Source organism: Nuphar pumila, chromosome 3, assembly GCF_984573655.1.
Source record: "Nuphar pumila chromosome 3, dmNupPumi1.hap1.1, whole genome shotgun sequence".
Classification (NCBI taxonomy): domain Eukaryota; kingdom Viridiplantae; phylum Streptophyta; class Magnoliopsida; order Nymphaeales; family Nymphaeaceae; genus Nuphar; species Nuphar pumila.
Genome location: NC_143251.1, coordinates 4,585,302 through 4,605,099, shown reverse-complemented (window position 1 = coordinate 4,605,099; position 19,798 = coordinate 4,585,302). Strand labels below are relative to the sequence as shown.

General features: G+C 36.7%; 1 pseudogene; it reads right to left on the bottom strand.

Moving 5' to 3' along the window:
- Positions 1 to 18,307, bottom strand: part of LOC149841702 (microtubule-associated protein RP/EB family member 1A-like) — an 89,203-nt pseudogene extending 70,896 nt beyond the window's left edge.
- Positions 18,308 to 19,798: the final 1,491 nt, after the last annotated feature.

Genomic DNA, 19,798 nt, shown 5'->3' with positions numbered 1-19,798 from the left:
TTTAATGACAATCGCAGAACACATATGCGATTTATGTGGTCAACAAAGGCCTGTAATCGACGCTCAGAAATGATACCGGTCAGCATCGATAAGAAATGATTATGGTTCAACAATCGCTGAATTTGTCTCCCTCCTTGAAAGAAAATCGCAAAATAGATTTGCGATGTATTTAGTTAACAATGGATGAACATGTTCTCCCGTCTTAAATGATAACAGCCAATACCGATAAGAAAAGTTTGTTGCTCAGAAATCGCTGTTGATGATCATCGTTAAATTCAAATCTTGCAATAAGTTCGCGGCCAACAACGGCTTCTAATATTCGCCCTTCCAAATTGACGTCATAGATAAGGAAATTTTGACGTTCCCAAATCCCTGTATTTCTCAACCTCCGCGAATGAAAATCGCAAGATACTTTTGCGATGTAAGCGTTCAACAATGGTTGGCCAATTCTCCAGTCAGAAACGATAATAGTCATAAGCGATAAGGAACGTATGTTTTTCACCAATCCGCACTTTCCTCGCCGACATTGATTGCAAATCGCAAAACTCATATTCAACGTATGCGGTCAACACAGGCATGTAATCAATTCGGGAATGATAGGTTAGCGATTCATGCATCCAAAAATGGCTTGTTAAAAAATCGCAATTCGCCTCATCGTCATTGAATGCAAATCGGATAACACATGCAATTTATTCGCTCAACAAAGGCTTGTTTGATGCTCGGAAATCACTCTTTTAAAGATATACCATAAAGACAATTTGCGAAATAAATCTGTGATTCATGCAGTCAAAAAAGGCTTGTAATATTCGCCCTTCGTAAATGATATAACTCAGCATGGATAAGCAAATTTTTGATATTCGTAAATCGCTGCAAAGGGTTTTTTATACGAGATCACGATTTCATTGCAATCAGGTTTATGTAATAGACAGTGTTTTGTTTTTCATAGTGGCTGCTCTATCGCGAAAGGCTTGTTTGATGCTCGAAAATCGCTCTTTTAAAGATATACCGTAAAGACAATTCGGGAAATAAATCTGTGATTCATGCAGTCAAAAAAGGCTTATAATATTAGCCATTCGTAAATGATATAACTCAGCATCGATAAGCAAATTTTTTATGTTCATAAATCGCTGCAAAGGGTTTTTTATACAAGATCACGATTTCATTGCGACAACGTTTTGTTTTTCATAGTGGCTGCTCTATCGCGATAGAGCAGAATGGCATTCATTTACAGTACTTAGTTACAATACATACTGACGAATGGTTTATGGTTTATGGTATAATTTATGAATGGCGAACATTAAAAGCCCTTTTCCACCCGAAACTTCTAAAATCAAATATTGTGATGTTCATACCCGGAAACTTCTAAAAGCAGAATGATTTTTTTTTTAAAGGGCGAAGATTATAAGGCTTGTTCAACACATAAATCGCAAATCCATTGGTGCGATTTTCAGTTAACGTTTATGTAAAAGACCATGATTTCTGAACAACAAACGTGTCTTATCGTTGTGTACAATTTTAATTACGAAAGCGACATTAAAAGCGCTTGTTGACCGTATTCATCGCGAATCTCTTTTGCGATTTTCATTCAGGGAGTGTGAGCAATAAAGCGATGTGATCAAGCATTTCTTATCGATGTTGATTTTTATCATATCGAACATTACAAGCCTTTGTTGATTGCATACATCGCAATCTAATTTTGCGATTGTCAATCACGTAGGTTGAGTGCACATCTTTTATCAATTAGAAGATTTCATTACTTTCGTATGCTGACCGTATTAATCGCATATGTTCTTTGCGATTTGCATTCAATGACGACGAAGAATATTGCGATTTGCATTCAATGACGATGAAGAAAAGTGATGAGAAAAATTCGGTTGTTATGTAGAACATATCAAATCATTCATATATTCTCCCTGAATATTACAAGCCGTTGTTGACTGCATGAATCGCAATCCTATTTCGCGGTTTGCATTTATGGTGTCCCAAAAAAACAACAATTTTTCAGTAGGAAACATATCTTACCGCTTTTGACCTTTATCATTTAAGACGGCCGAATCTTAACAGCGTTTGTTGACCATATACATCGCAAATCTAATTCTGTGATTTTCAACCACGGAGGTTGAGCAACACCACGATTTCTGAGCAGCACACATCTTTTAGCAATTAAAATTTGTCAATACATCCTTTGTTGTCCGTATGAATCGCATGTGTCCTACGATTTACATTCAATGACGACGAAGAAAATTGCAATTTCTGAACGACAAACGTACCTTATCGCTGCTGACTATTATTATTCAACGGGGAACATTACCATGTTTTTTTTACAGCACACATCGCAAATTTATTTTGTGATTTTCAGTACAGGAGGGAGAGAATTATAGCGATTTCTGAATGTCAATCATTTCTTATTGATCTTTACTTTGATTATTTTCGAACGTCGATTACATGCCTGTGTTGACCGAATAAATCAGAAATGTGTTCTGCGATGTTCATTCAAATTAGGGTATAGGGTTTATGTTATAGGGAATCGGGTTGAGGCTTCATGTTCAATTTTCGTCTCGATTTGTACTATATTATGCTATATATACATCAATTTTTGTATTGAAATTGTTACTTTGTTATAAATTTCTCATAAAATCGATGCACAATATTTGAACTATGAATTATGTGTATACGGATGATTGTTATAGATTTCTCATACAAATCGCAGTCGGTTGACTGCATAAATCGTTATACAGTGAATACGAAATCGATTCACGCACCACCAAACACGTACCACAAATCGTCACTGACAAATCAAAATCCAGCGAATACGAAAGACATCCTCGACACGATCAATGGACGTCCTTGGAGTTCTGTTGCGGTCCGAATAAAAAGGGAAACCCAACAATTTCTCAGTAAACGAGCTCTGCTGTAAACCCTAAACTCTTAACAAATGCGACAATAAGGAAATCGGGTCATGCAAAGAGTAATGACAACTTAATTAATAGCCCTAACGAGGCTCTTGTGTCCCAGTTTTCTCTTTTGAATTCATCATAGCCTGTCATGAAACAGAAAATATAAGACACTACATTAAGTTTTACAAGAAATGCAAAACTCCTTCCCACATTGATTACATACCAAAAGACTAGTAAAACTGAAGCTATCGTTGTCGGAAATCTGGTCGGGAGGAATGAAGGTTAGCACGATGGGTATTATGTCTTTAGGGTATTGCTGCATGTTGGACATTACACGAGTTAGATATTGACAAATTTCACGTAAGTCTTACATACCTATTCATGCGAAGGGCTTTGTTGTTTTTTATTACAGGTTGGTTGTTTCTTAGACCTTTTCTTGCCAACCAATTCTAGTGCACCATTTGTCCTCCGACGACTGCAATCAGAGGCAGGTTTTCTTTTGATACCCTTCGCTTCATGAATATGTTCATCATAATCAACAACGTTCACTACTGACTTGTTGAAGATGATGTTTACGCTTCGGCACAACTTCTCAAGAGCGTCAAGCGAAGCATGATTTTCATTCACCTACGTTGTTCGATCCCATTATCTTCGACTGGTATTCATTCGCTGCAACGGACTGAAGGTGAATTAACTTCATGTTTTCAAGTAACTCCCTTGACGCTTTTCTCATGCATACATAGCCTTCTTCACTTCTCGATGCCAAATCAGCAACATGCATGAATGACCTACACAGTTGTTGGTAACGGAAGGCCATGTGACACTTCTCGTCAACACCAGATTTATTCACATTGTCCATATTAAGCATTTCAATCTTTGCTTGTCTTCTCCATCTTCGCATTACATAAGACTCAGGTATTTCTTGTATCTTCTCTTGATTATGTGTCTTTAATGCATGACAACATAAAATACCTTTGAATTCATACATTTTGCACAAACATTCAACTCTTCCATTGTCAACATTGTACGTGACATGTGCTTCTTGCCTTTTGTGATGTTTTTTGCCCTGCCATAAAATACAGTATTTGTGCATATTCTCGGTTTGCACGAGTCCTTCTATATTGCAATTCATGACATGTAACACCTCTTTCTTGATCTATTCAAATACAGTTAGTGTATACAGATTTGCAGGTTGCATCAATATTTTCATGCCAAAAGTTAGAGGTCGTGTATTAAAGCCATGCCAAAAGTTAGAGGTCGTGTATTAAAGCATTTTACGTCTTGTTCAAGCTCATTCTATCTTAGACCGTCTACAAATAATTCATTTTGTTCCATGAACCGAAACATTGTTAAACATGAATACAGGGTTTTCTTCAGCGTGGTATGCATAGATTCAGCTCTTTGTGTGCTTATCATACCTGCACAAAAGTATTGTCTTTCATATATGCCAATGCCCCACTTCTCTTTTTCTGCATATAAATTTTGTAACCAAAGACAGTCTTTAAGGTCGTATATCTTAATCATTTCCTCCCAATCTGACATAAAAGTGACCTCGTCTATGCTATGAAGTACACACCTTGTAAAGTTTTTGTCAAACCCAGTCTTCCGATTAAATATGTGTTATATGTTCTTTGCTGCATTTTGAAAGATATGCCACAAACATAGGCGCTGATGTGCATCTGGCCACACATGAAGCAATGCAGCCGCAATTGTGTGATCACCATCTATAAGTACAGCTACAGGTTGCTTCCCGTTCATTGCCTATGTAAATACTCTAAACAACCACTCAAAGCTTTCTATCAGAAATATCCTGCAGATGTTAGATATATCAGCCGGCAGATGTTAGAGAAATATCAGAAATAAAGAACGAGAAGAGAGAGAGAGGAATAGTCGGCGCAATAGGGTTTTCCCTTTTTACTTGATATTTAGAAGTGGTACAATACACTTTACACAGGTAATAAGATCTAATTACAAACATGCCACCGCTGGATCTCGAGGTGGATCGTGGGTCGGGTCGGATCCACGATCCAAACTAACAGCCTCCCTCAAGTTGAGTATGGTCTTTGATCATGTTCAACTTGTCTTTGAGTGCCCAAAACTGATGAGTGGATAATCCTTTGGTAAAAATGTCAGCAACTTGCATATCTGACCTAACATATGCGGGTTCAATTTCTTTTTCTTCCACCTTTTGTCTAACAAAGTGTTGATCGATTCGATATGCTTCGTGCGACAATGAAGAATGGGATTGAAGGCAATATTAATAGCACTCTGATTATCACAAAGAAGCATAGAGGACGAGATTGGTTCTTGTAATTCTTGCAGTAGGTGTCTCACCAACGTAACATCAGTTGTTCCTGCTGCCATTGCACGATACTCGGCTTCAGTACTAGATCGCGCCACTGCCTTTTGCTTCTTGCTACTCCATGTTACAACATTATTGTCGATAAGGATGCAATACCCTGAAACTGATCTGCGCTCATCAGGATCACCAGCCCAGTCCGCATCTGTGTAGGTGAATAGTCGATGTCCTGACGTATAATCTGTGTCTTTGTTATACATCAAACATGAAATTCCACTAGAGGGGGGGGGGGTGAATAGTGAAATATGATAAAGATCGATAAAATAAAATAATCAGGCAATAAGGCACAACACATAAAACACAGAATTTATACTGGTTCGGTCAGTACCCAGACCTACATCCAGTCTTCAAGCAAACCACTTGAGCTTTCCACTATAACATCCGAGTCACCGGATAAATAGTACAACACCCTCTTCCTCAGAGGTTTTCTTCTCTCAACAGAGAAGGGGCACACCCTCTTCCACAGAGGTCTTCTTCTCTCAACAGAGAAGGACAACACTCTCTTTCTCAGAGGTCTACTTCTTTCAACAAAGAAGGAATACAATGAATAACAGAAAGTTACAATACTTCCTATAGAACCTTCAGAATGATATGAATGCACGAATGAAGGATTCTCAAAATGTTCTGTTTGTCACTCAAAGGATACTCTTTGTCAAAGAGCTGGACTTGACTTTTTCTCTTTTCTTTCTTTTCTTTTTCTCTTTCTTTTTCAAGGCTCTTTTTTCAAATAATGAATAGAATTTTTCTCGTTGTAAGCTCACACGTCTATTTCATTCCCATGTTGAATAGTTTATTTGAGTGTGTTTATATAGCTTTTAAAAAAGTAGTCGTTACATTTTGAAATCGTAGCCTTTTTGAAATGTGAAATGTTATGTCATTTCAAAAACATCTTTTAGAGAAATTCGAGAATGCCTTTTTCCATAAAAGTAAAATAAAGTATACAATAGTACATTGAACGTTGGATTTGTAGTATTGTCTTTATTCTAATTAATGATTTGAGGCACATAAGTACTTCTTTACTTTAAATGAGTGCTTTGAGATATTTATTTGTACATAGTCATGTCAAGTGTTTTCTTTATGTTGTGTTTTTCAAAGTCTTCAGAGAGAATGAGGACTACAAGAAAGTCGACATTCTTTGAGAAGGATATTAAAAAGGATTTGTTACAGGAGGTATTTAATGCTTTGCACAAAGAGAATCATGACTTCAAGTAAGTCGACATTCTATGGTTTTGTAAAAAGGTAACTAGAGTCTTTTCAAAAACATATTATATTTGTTTTTCTTTGTGTAGCCGATTTTATGTTTTTGTCTTCTTCCTATATTTAAAAACATTTCTTTAAAAAGGGTAACTAGAGTCTTTTCAAAAACATATTATATTTGTTTTTCTTTGTGTAGCCGATTTTATGTTTTGTCTTTTTCCTACATTTCTTTTCATGTTGTCTTGTATATAGTGTAAGGTACAATTATTACATGACAAAATATCTTTTTCATAAAGGGTTTTAAGAAGGTACAATTATTAGTTTTCAAAAAGGAGCTTTTTGAAACTATCGTATACTTTTATGATATAGTTTTTATAAATGAGTATGTAATATGAAATATGCATTTTCCTGAAGGTTCTGTTACATATGACTCTAAAGAAGAAAAAAGTCTTCATCTTGAGGTAGCCGATGTCTTCATTTAAACTTTTAGGAATGCATGGCTCATCAAGCTTTTTCTTCAAAGAGTATGATTGCACAAGTTGTACTTGAACAGGAAGTCTCCATCCTTTTTAAGTGAGATATCCTTGCATCAAATACTCGTTAGTTTTATGGCAAACCATATTCAGTCATAATATAACATTTTTCAAGAGGACATATTTTCATATCATATAAAATCAAATACGACAGTGTATCATATTATGTGACATCAAAACAGAGTTTCTCAACAAAACCATCTCCAATCGTACCCTTTAAATACCGAAGGATTCTTTTTACCGCTTCCATATGTGCATCTGTAGGAGCATGCATAAACTGAGAAGCCTGATTGACAGAGTATGCTATGTGAGGCCTAGTGAATGTTAAGTATTGTAACATCCCTACAACTCGACGATACAAAGTAGGATCATGATAAGTGGTGCCTTCTTTAGCACTTAACTTATGATTTAGAAGACAAGGTGTGCTAATTGGTTTACAATTCTCCATCCCCGTAGCGAGGAGAATATCAATAGTGTACTTATGTTGGCTCAATGTAATAGTCTCATGTCGACTATCAACTTCCACACCAAAAAAATATCGCAAGGAACCCAAGTCTTTCATCTTGAATTTAGCCATCAGCATAGACTTAACCCAAGATATGTGATCCTCATCACTCCCGGTAATAATGATATCATCAACATATATAAGCACCCAAACAATAGCTCAACCACTTTTGAAGATGAACAATGAATGGTCTAGAACACTTTTATTAAAACCATGATGCTGCATCTCTGTGGAAAAACTTTCAAACCAAGATCGAGAAGCTTGTTTTAATCCGTAAAGAGAGCGTCGAAGTTTACATACCCAATTTGATGAATCATGCATGCTATATCCAGGTGGCTGCTCCATGTAAACTTCTTCCTTTAGTTCACCATGCAGAAAAGCATTTTTAACATCAAGTTGACTGAGTGACCATCCATGTTGTAATGCCAACGCAATGACAATTCTGACTGTGCCCAGTTTTACTACTGGGTTGAATGTTTCATCGTAATCCTGCCCATATTGCTGTGTGAAGCCTCGTGCAACCAGGCGAGCCTTATAGCGCTCAACACTGCCATCCGGTTTGTGCTTGATCTTGTACACCCATTTGGATCCTACAACATTCTTGTTATATGGCCTTGGCACAATTTCCCATGTGTTGCATTCATGCAATGCCTCCATATCCTCAATCATCGCCTCTACCCAGGCACGAGAATTTACAGCATCATGAAAGGAGGAAGGTTCTGTTTCTTTGGACACTCTGGTTAGAACTGTTTGAAAATCCAAAGCGAAATTGTTACAAAACATATAATATCTTACAAATCGATATACATATCGAATAATATATTGAAAATTGATACGGCAGTTCAGCATAATAACTTACAAATCGACAATACAAAACCATAATATCTAAAAGGTTGATAAATATATCGCACAATAAATTACAAATCGATACGGAAGAAATTGAGCATAATAACAAACAAATCGATATCTCACAAATCGCTAGTATGTTACTAATACAGCAGTTTGATATACAGTGCATATAATGAGTGAATGTAGGATACCTGATGGGGTAGAGGCCCTTCCTAGCATTTGTAAACAAGCATTCTTGTCAACACGTCCCAGCGTCTTACAAATATCGATAAGTTTCCAACCATCGTAAGAACAAGATCTACCTGCAATAACAAAACAATGCCTTAATGACACACAAGACGACATGCATTTTTCATCGATAGCATGATGAGATGGAAAGCTACTCACGACACTTTAATGGCACTGGTCGGAATGTTTGTGCGTTATTGTTTTCTTCCATAATGCCTAACGACAACGAAAATGAAGAGAAGACACGGGAATGTTTTGTAACACAAGGCAGGCAAGAGAATGCGACAATGTGTTGTAAAACAGGATAAAAAACAAGGCGGAAACCTCGACTGGAGACGAAGGCAAAGTTTGCGTTAACAATGGGAGTTACTCTTGCAGCAGATGGCGCAAGAGTTTAATGAATAGGGAACGTCTCCACTTTAAATAGTTAACATCAAACTTTCTGGATGGTCCCTTCTTTGTCCTTTTTTCCAACCGTAGTTTCCCAACTTTTGAAAAGGCGGAAACCTCGACTGAAGACGAAGGCAAAGTTTGCGTTAACAATGGGAGTTACTCTTACAGCAGATGGCGCAAGAGTTTAATGAATAGGGAACGTCTCCACTTTAAATAGTTAACATCAAACTTTCTGGATGGTCCCTTTTTTGTCCTTTTTTCCAACCATAGTTTCCCAACTTTTGAATGGAGGATATTTTTGTCATTTCCTCGAACCATCATTTCAGGGCAAGAATTGCAAGAAAGGGTGATTAAGCCTTTGCAACAACACCAGAGTCCGATGCAAAGTTATGTCAACATACACGGGAATACGAGCCCCATGTGCATAAATACGTGGCGCACATTCGCCTCCCCCAAGCACAAACGTGGGATTCAGTGAATCATCGGGGGAGAGCATACACCACCCTCTCGTGAAAAGGCATCTACATGAATGCCTCTTTTTATGTCAAATGACCACACGATCCCTTATCTAAAGAGGCATAATGTAATAACCGCAATGTTTACATTTAAAATTTTAGTGTTTTAGGCATAAAATGGGCGAATCTGGGCACGGATCCAAGTTTTAGATCCAGAACCCATATTATACGAGATAAACCTATTTAAATATTAAAATATGTAAATAAGAAAATAAATAAAATAAATATATAAGAGGGGTTTTGGATCCAATTATGAACCCATATATTTTTGGATCCCGAGTGCGGGTCGTGGGTCGGACTCGGACCCGGCCCACACACTGTAAAGAAAAAAAATACAAAAGGGGGGGGGGGGGGGGTCGATAAGAGGGCTGCCCGATAAAAATAAAGAGGGAGGAAACCCTCTTCCCCGATAAGCCGCAGGTTAGGGTTCTTTTGAACCCTAACATTTTTTAGAATGGGGGAGGGGGAAGCCGCAGCCGCCGGGCTTCCTTTTCAGAAGGCCACACTCCTACAAAGGGAGGACCCCCCCCGAACCCTCCTTCCTCTCTCTCTCACTATCCTATTTTTCTCCCTCTCTAACCCTTACATCACCCTTCGTGTTTTGGCCTATTGTTCGAAGACTTGTCAGGAGACGCCGACCGACCTCCTCTTGTGGCTGCCGCAACACCTTCGCCGGAAAATGGTAGGAGTTCAGTACTTTTATTGTTTGGTGTTGAGTGCATCCGGGTATGTGGGTCGGTTAAGAAAGAAAGCTTATTATCGCATGAAGTGGGGATTTGCATTTGGGGGTTTTTCCGATGACTGCGTGAAATCACTTCAGATTTGGGGGTTTTTCAATCTTAGCATGGAATAAACTCGGATTGGGAGTTTTCTAGCTTAATCTTACGTTAAAGAAAGTCCGATTGTTTTTGGATGTATAAAAACTCATAATCGGGGAGTTCGTTGTTTTTATATTGGTCATTAGATTCTATGCTCATCCCTTTTGCATGTGCTGATTTTTTATTTCAAGAAAAAAAAATAATAACAAAGTTTAGGGTAATCTGCTATATTTATGACAATTGTTAAATTATGAAATTTGGGTCTTAAGATCTCCAACAGCCATCTTATGGCTGACCATAAAAACGAAATTCCTGTCGGATGTTGAATTGCCGGTAGGAACATCCAGTTTTGTTTGAATTAGTGTAACTGTTCTTACTTGCTTAACTGTAGTAGCACCTTATGGTTGACAACATATTGAATATATTATGATGTGTTAATGCAAAAACTGACACTTTTAGGTTGGCTACTTTCATGAAATTACGATTTGGTTGTTGAAATAAGATTTCATTGTAACCTGCTCAAGATTCATATTTTTAATGAGATCTCTAGACTGAATAGTTATGCACAGATTCATAGATTTGCACATTCAAGCTAAGAAATGAGCAACCGTATGCATAATAATTTAAACTGATGATTAGTTATATATGAAACTGCGTAGTAACTTGGAAATTTACATTGATACTTAGTTACATATTAAGTTGCATAGTAACTAGAAATTTTAATTGATGTTTAGTTGCATATTAAACTGCATAGTAACTTGTAAATTTTAAATGGATGGTTAGTTGCATATTAAGCTGCATAGTAACTGGTCAATTTCAATTGAGGATTTGTTGCATAATAAGCTACATGCAAATTTTTGGTGTTCACTGCATAGTAACTTGGGAGATAAATTGATATTTAGTTGTTGCATAAATTATGATGGTCAAATTTCATATTCCTTAAAATATTCCAATGTTATTATGTGTGCACCATCTAGAAGGTTCGAATGGCCATTTAGAGGCTTATTCGTCAATGTTCCTATGTATGTGAACTGTGTATTTTTTTGAGGTACTATTTTTAGACCCTACATAATTGCTGAAAGTATTAAATAAAAAGAAAAAAAAACTACATATCTTGGGGAATGTTCAAATGAGGGTGTATTGGGAGAAATGTATATAGTAGTGTCACTGAATCTCAAGACACCAGCCGTGCCTTTGCTTGTTGGTCGAGCTTTCAAATACATGCCATCTTTTTTTTTTATATACATGGAGGGGATGCGGCCATTTACTATTAAAGAATAAATCAATAATAATAATAATGTTTCGCCAACCAAATCTATGGGTCGGTTTGTTGTGGACATATGAATGCACGTGCAACCAATGTATTGAGGGTCTTGCATAGGCCATCGAAGTTATGATGTGAATCCACATGAAAATGAAAATAAAATATTGTTGCTTGACTGGGTTAAAGACACCGGAGCACTTTGGGTGGGTTATTGGGAGAAATGTATATAGTAGTGTCACTGAATCTCAAGACACCAGCCGTGCCTTTGCTTGTTGGTCGAGCTTTCAAATACATGCCATCTTTTTTTTTATATACATGGAGGGGATGCGGCCATTTACTATTAAAGAATAAATCAATAATAATAATAATGTTTCGCCAACCAAATCTATGGGTCGGTTTGTTGTGGACATATGAATGCACGTGCAACCAATGTATTGAGGGTCTTGCATAGGCCATCGAAGTTATGATGTGAATCCACATGAAAATGAAAATAAAATATTGTTGCTTGACTGGGTTAAAGACACCGGAGCACTTTGGGTGGGTTATGCTATCAATATGACAAAGGATCGGGACTGTTCTATAACCTTGGTGAATTGACTAAGGTTGGGATTTTCTACTGCTGGGGTAGCAGAAGGAAGTTGGGTAAATGCCTTGTACTTCGAAAAATAAATTAAATAAAAAGATTAACCCACTCAGTTTCGGGCTTACCTTGGAGAGGGTAGGTGGTACAAAGCTCCAAGGACATGTTTACTGTTTCGAGCTAAAGTGACTCGTTGGTCCCCAGTCCTCGGAGTTGGTGGACCCGGACTACCAATATGTCCTAGGTGGTAGCTCTTTGCTCTTCTGCAGAAGTTAGGGATGCGCATCCTGTTTTTGGTTTGGCCTTTGGGAGTTTCTCTCGGTCACTGGCCGCTCCCTTGGGATTTCAGTCACTGTTAGAATATTCGGGTTAATAAAACAACTTTGAATAATATACCCCCGAACGTTCTTTTCTGTGATGGTTGCCTCGGCCCGTGTGTACCCACGGGATAAGACAAGATAAACATAAATTAGAACATGTTAGGTATCACCGTGAGTGGAGTTACTAGTGAGACCGGTTTATATTCTTCCAGCATGTTCTGAGTTTGTGATTAAATAACGCCCTGAAATGAGCAGACATGAGATAATCAAATTCGTATTGGGACTACTACACGAATGATTGCATGACTATTATTGTGATGCATAGAATGTTTAATTGCTTAATGCCTTGTTTAATTATTGTGTTGCATAAAATGTTTAATTGCTTAATGCCTTGTTTAATTATTGCGTTGCATAAAATGTTTATTTGCTTAATGCCTTACCTGTTTAATTATTATGTTGCATAACATGTTCTAATGCCTTGTTTAATTGTTGTCGTTGCATGAAATGTTTAAATTGCTTAATAATAACAACTGTATAATCTGCATGTCTGCTGAGATATAGGTCTGTTACTGCTGCTGCATAGTCTGCTTTGTGCGATTCTTAATAGGCTGAAAACAAAATTCCCACATCACATACTAGATTCATGACATACATGCATTAAGAGTACAATCTTTCCTACTTAGACGTGGTAGTTTAATTCCTATAACTTTTATCATTTTCAGGCATATAGTAGTTCTATGAGCGACGCGGGATAAGGCGCTGACCAAGATTTGATCTATTTGTTCCCTGGCGATCCTACTTTCCTTCATATTGGAAATTTTAGTTTGAGATTCATAATGTGAAAACTCTGATGTTGGATTCTATTATTATTGAAATAAAAATAAATGGTGTGGTTTGCTTTTACCTTCTTGTATCGTTCTGAAATGCTTAACCCTGGAATCAATTGTTGTTTCCGCTTCAAAAAAAAATCCTCAAAAATCTGGGTTTAAATTTCGGGGCGTTACACATAATGTAAGTTAATGTTCAGCCTACCCACGGTCATATCAATTGGACCATTATGACCTTAATCGACACATCTCACAAAATGGACAAAACACAAAGGAACTTTCAAATATTTTCTTTAAGAATCACATTTAACCTCAAACCAATATTTAAAAACAACTTATAAATAATTTTATTAATTATTTTGAAACTATTTTTTACAAAAATTCTCTCCTAGTTTCAAAACAATGAAAAAATGCCATTCAAGGCATAATATGAAATAACATGCATAAACGAAGGTACATTTTAGGTTTGAACCTTCACTTAGTGTAAATATATTAAAGTTCACCAAGGTGCTGAAGTGAATTTGTTCTTGAACTTAAGGACCTTACATGATAAACCCATAAATTATACACATTATTTCTTAATGTTTCACGTAGACATTTGTCAAAACTTAAGACATTACGGTCTTTTGTTAATCTCTATCTAGTAGATGCTTCAGAGATTGCCCAGGTCTCATAGGACACATCTAAGTCTATTACAAGAACCTTGTAACTAAATTTAAATTTATTTAGCCACATAGGCTTATAAACTTATTAAGAGAAATAATTTTCAACCCACTTTTCTTATTATAGTCACAAATAGCACCTTCTTCCATAGATGAGGCAAGGAAATTCTCCTTAATTTTCTTAAAATTAAGTGTTTGAATTCTCAATTACTCAACAACTTGTTTTTCCCTTTGAACTTAAGCTTTGGGATCTCCAAGAACTCTAAGTAGGGTTGTCAATATTGATGATTCACAGAACTTATACGCTTTAGCCCCATCCTTGCAAAAGTTTAACCATGATAAGTCAATTATGGATTTTCACCAAATTCTGTGATTTGGCTTGGTCTTTTATTTGATGTATCATATGATGAACATCCAAATAGCCATTTGAATAACTTCACAAATTCATACTAGTCATGTCTTTACATGACTTCACACACAAAATTTGATCCCATCTAAATAAGATCTAAAACACATAATTAAATTTGAATTTTGATCTTAGATACTATTTCAAGTTTTTAAAAACCTATGGTAAAGTTTTAGATCATGCTAAATCTAAATCTTGCACAAGTGGATCCTTCTCTTATATGATCCTTCTTATATAAACTTGATCCAAATCCATTCTAAAAAGATCTAGTTTTGACCATTCAAGATCCAACCCAACTTTGGCTCAATGGTGGCAAGGAGAGATCCATTAAACAATCAAAATAGTTAGCATTCTCACAAATAATCATATAATGAAAGTTTTCATAAATAACATGATGTGACTAATGTTATAAAAAATAGTTTCAAAACAATTAATAAAATAATTTATGAGTTGTTTTGAAATGTTAGTTTGAGAATAAATGTGATTTTCTAAAAAAGTTTTTTGAAGTTCCTTTAAATTTTGTCCATTTTGTATAATATAGCCATTGAGGGTCATAGTTGTCTAATTTTTATGACCATGGATATGATTGGACATTGACTTGTCAAATATGTCCATAGACATCGTACCTCTTTACAAAAGGGATAGTGTAATCATTTGACTTATTTACATTCATGTGGATGTCTCTTCACAAAGGGTGCATCTTAGAATCCCTAACATTGAGTGTCAAATAATAATTTGACGTGTGTCAAATTTTAAAAGCAAAGACACCGAACCATTGGAATAGGTAGTATTCCTTCACTATGCATGTGGATGAATGGGTATAACACCAATCAAGAATGGGGGCTAACACCCATTCATACGATGCAAAGAGGTGTCACATATGAGACACACCCATTGACATAACTACCCTTTAGGTTCTATAAAAAGACAACATAATTCACAACCAATGTTGTGGAAAGCATTGTTGTGGAGCACTCCAAAAACTAAAGCGAGGCGTAAGCCTCAGAAATTTTTTCTAACCTTAAAAAAATCTTAAAAAATATCTACAAATACAAATAAATAATAGAAATGCTTTATTGATAAAGTAACATTCAATAAGAAACAAAAATTGCAAATAGATAGCGAAATTAACATTTTTTTCTTCTTCTACAGAAAATTGCAGATATAAGTAGTTTTCGTTCTTTTTTTTCGTCTCTCTCTCTCTCTCTCTCTCTCTCTCTCTCTCTCTCTCTCTCTCTCTCTCTCTCTCTTTCGTTCTTTCTTCCTTCCTTCCTTCCTTTTCTTTCTTTTTTCCCTTCATTTCTTCCATTCATTTTTTTTTCTTTTTTTTCTTTGTTGCACTATTTACCTGCGCCTCAAGGCGAGGCCCGCTATTTGCACCTTAAGGCACGTTTTTGAAAACTATGTGCATAACATACACGAGTATTATTTTCTCTCATTTTTACTTGTTTTCTATTTTTTGTAAATTTATTTTTTTCTATCAAATTGTTAAAAGTTTGGCCTAAAGTAGAGACTTTGTTTTTAGAGTGTAAAACTAGAGTTGTCAGCGGAAGCAGAAGCGGAAAGCAATTCGCGAAGCGGAAACAGGAAGCGAGGTACATCCAAAATTTTAGGAAGCAGGAAGCGTGGAAAGACATAGAAGCGAACCAAGAATCGTCTCGAAAGCGAGAAGAGAAGCGAATCGGAAGCGACCTAGGAAAGTGAGGGAGAAGCTAAAAAAGAGAGAAAAACAAGAAGGAAAAAACAAAAAAAAAGAAGGGAAAGCACACTTCCCAAATTTTTTTGGTGCTTCCCAATACGTTTCGAAATTGCCATGTTATGTGCTTCCAAAACACGCTTTGGGGAAGCGCACTTTCCCACGTCCTATGGCACCTCCGGTAATCCTTTCTAAAACATCATCATATGCAAGACATTATCAAGTGTTTTGGTGTATAGAATTTACAATTTCAAAGGTCGTGCTAATAATTTTAAGAAATGCAGCAAGGAAGTTGGCTCATTGAATCCCTAAGGTAGATAGTCGATGACTCCTTAAACTATAGATAAGTAGAGACGCTTTGCTTTTGGAGTCTAAGACGTCATCATATTCAAGACATTATCAAATGTTTCAGTGTATAGCATTACACTTGTAAAGGTCATGTGAATCTAAGGAAATGCAAGAGTGAGGCTGGTTTGTTGAATCCCTAAGGTAGATATCCAATAACTCCTTGTGCTATATGTGAGGGACGATCACTGCCTTAAAGAAGCAATCCTGTGTCATGCCTTGAGCTAGTATTCACTGTTAGAGAGTGCCACCGACACTCTTTATTGAATCAGAAAACTTATTTTTCTAACAATTTTTATTTTGATATTTGATTTGCCTACTGTTCTCAAAATTTTAACAACATACGGATGCAGGTGCGAGAATTTAGGGCAAAGGTCATGCAATGTGGAAAATTGACAAGCGTGTATGTGTGTCTCATACTGCTGTGCATACTTTGAGAAATTTATGTGTCAGACACCACATACCCACACCCATACCTATGGAAAATAGCCATGCATTGGCCTACACTAGCTTGTAAATAACAGGGTAATTCTTCAGATCCCAGTTTGGGTCCTACATCAGTAGCTGTGGCAGCTGAAGTGGATGGGAGTAATCAAGTGGAAATGGGCACAGGTAGAGGTGAAGATATGAGGCAGATGTGAAGCTTTAAAGACGGGATGGGAATGGAGAGGGTAAGGCAGGTTTGTATTTATCTAAAACGTCCAAAAAATCCTCTTTCTATTTGTGTTTAGCATTAACAAAATCCATAAACATCCAAACAAGGCCTGACCAAACTGTCCACTGCATTCTGAATACCCGAGAAAAAAAAGGAAGGGAAACACAACTAAGAAATTTCAGTAAATTTCAGAACATTATTTTCCAATAAAATCCACAATATCTAAGTGCATGCAAATGTCGTACACTGAAGCAAGATGAGAACAGGAAGCAAAACAGTTGTAATCACCATCTCGTGGCCACAAAATGATCAAATTAAACACATGACACCGCAATTACACAAGTTAATACAAAAATCAAAGCAAGCACGTCTGCCTAAATCACGATGCTAATGATGAAAGCGACGCTTTTTTTCCTAAACATCTTAGATAACACCTTAAGCAAAAGCACATAAATTTTTCCGTCAGTTGAAACTTAGGTCATACTATAAAACCGGACTGTGTATGCATAAATAATATAATTAATCTCTTCAAAATTATTTTAAAAACAAAACAGAACAAGAACACAGAAAGTCTCTCTATATTCATATGAAAATAAAACAAAAGAAACCAAGTAAAAACCACGCGCAGTTCATGGTAAAATAAAAGAAACAGAACCTTACTTCATCATAACACCACCATTCACAGAATCACAATACCGCTTCATCCACTTCATGAATTCCAGGTTATCAAGGGGACGCCCTTTCACCAACTTATTCACTTCCATATGCTGAAAAAATTATAAAAACAAAAAATAAATGAACAAAACAAGAACAAGGAACCCTGTAAGATTCCGGATCCAGAAGCACTGTTACATTAGGCCTAAAAAAACTAAAGAAAAGAAAGACAAAGTAAAAGATATACCTTATTGATCTTGAGTTTATTGAACACGTCCTGAAGAACCTTATAGTTCTGGATCATTTCGTACTCGTTCTTCGCATCAAAGTTCACCTTGTGCATCGGCACTATCCCCGGATGGACCGCGTCCATCAATTGACATTGGATCGCGCCCGAAGCAGCCTGGTCATCGGCGACAACAACGCACTAAACGATACAGAAACGAAAAAGAAAAAGATCGAAAACTAAAGAAGATCGGAATAAAGGAAGTACCTCTTCGACTTTGGATAGGTTGAGTTGGAGAGTGGAATTGATCCATGCAAGGATCTCAGATCTCCCGACGAAGTATGCAGAGTCCATCATGCCGATGTTTGAGGCCGCCATTGCTGAGACGAAGAGATGTAAAAATTAGGGCACGAAATTGGGGGAGATAGGAAGAAGAAGAAAGGGGAGACTAACGGGAAGATTTGTTAGATGGAATTTGAAATTAGGGCATGGGCGGGATGAGTCTTTATCGTGGAGCGATTTTTCAGGTGTACATGAAATTGATCAAAATGACATGGATATCCCCATTTTTTATTCGGACTAAAATAACCCTTTAGGGATGAAGATAGACACGATTGCTTCTGTGGCAATAAGAGGAAAGTGTAGTGTGCTGTGAGGGTAGTTATGGTACTTTCGGATGTATGTGTGCGAATATATTTTTTTACCGTTGCATTTGAAATTTTGAATCAGAAAACAGAAACCGACATCGTGACCAAGAATTGCATTTGAAAATTAAGTCGTGTGGCTCCTTTTCGCTGCTGCCTGTGGAAGTATGCAGCAGCTTCCTTCTCCCAAGTAGCGATGTAAACGGTTCGTGTTCGGGTCAGATATCTGACGGGCTTGTTTAGTCTGATTCTGTAAGCAAAACTATATCTGAATTATGATAGGACTTGAATTCAGTCTTAGCAATTTTTCATTCGAAACTGAATAATCCCAATTTATGTCCGGCTAGAATTGGCCTGATTATATGTAAATGTAGATCCAATCGATGGAGGCTCTATTCATCCGAGTGCAAATCTGTCTTAGAATCTGATTATAGTCCATCTGAGTCTGACCTATTTACATCGATAAATTACTTTTAGTTATCAAAGCACCAAGGATGAACTTGAGATCCAGGAATCTCTTAAGTGATCCCTTACAGCATTTCATGAGCCCTACAACAAAATGTAGGCCTCAGACAAAATGCTGTCATGTCATTGGCTGAGGGCACATAAGCGATCACTTAAAGAAATCCATGGATCCCCTTTGGCAAGAGTGAAGTGATTTAATATATATATATATATATATATATATATATATATATATACTCGGTTGAGGGAAACATGAGGTGTTTAGAAAACAAAAAGGGGAGCCAGTGAGAAGCAACATTGAAAATGAGTAGAAAATAGCATTAACAGTAGTAAAACTTGGGCCATGCCTTGTAGGAATTTACAAAATAGTCGCTGCCTTATAACATTTTGCAAATCAGTACATGCTTTTCTCACCGTTATTGCAAACTGGTCCTTCTGTCAACAGCTGTTAGTTTAATCATGGTTAACTGGTCACCAAAGTCCCCTTCATCAAATAGTTGTGAGTGTATTAATTTTTTGGAAATTAGTCCACCTTATTCACATTTTGCAATTTGATCTTATTATAAGGGCAAAACCGTCAATTTGTCTGCCATTTAACAGTTGCCATCAGGAAAGCTAACAGCTATTAACCTCAAAAGGACTGATTTGCAAGGAATAATGAAAAGGCAGGGACTGGTTTGTAAAATGGAATAAGGCAGGGACCAATTTGCAAAAAAACAATCCTTATCTTATAGTTAAAATAAATTTCAAACCTATTTGT